The following is a 268-nucleotide window of genomic DNA, read 5'->3' as shown; positions in this document are numbered from 1 at the left end:
TCCTTGAAAAAGGCCTTCTTATGTCTCTTTGCTGTTCTCTGAAACTCTGCCTTGAGTCGGGTTTCTCTCCCTTCTCCCTTGCCTTTCACTTTTCTTCTTTCCTCAACTGTTTGTGAGGCTTCCTCAGACAACCCTGGTGGCTCAGACAGTAAAAATCCGCCTGCAATGCAGGAGACCTGGGTTCAATCCCTGGGTTGTAAAGATCCCCTGGAGGAGGGCATGGCAACCCACTCCGGTATTCTTGCCTGGAGAATCCCCATGGACAGAG

The 268-nt window shown here is 50.7% G+C and overlaps 1 protein-coding gene across 1 annotated transcript in view; it reads left to right on the top strand.

The window, feature by feature from the left end:
• The window catches only part of LOC104992673 (bone marrow stromal antigen 2-like), a 6,904-nt gene that overhangs the window by 5,824 nt on the left and 812 nt on the right, over nt 1–268 (top strand). The gene's annotated exons all lie outside the window — the stretch shown is intronic.

The sequence above is a fragment of the Bison bison genome, unplaced genomic scaffold, assembly GCF_000754665.1.
Source record: "Bison bison bison isolate TAMUID 2011002044 unplaced genomic scaffold, Bison_UMD1.0 scf7180017864221, whole genome shotgun sequence".
Taxonomy (NCBI): Eukaryota; Metazoa; Chordata; class Mammalia; order Artiodactyla; family Bovidae; genus Bison; species Bison bison.
This window is presented reverse-complemented; position numbering and strand designations above follow the sequence as displayed.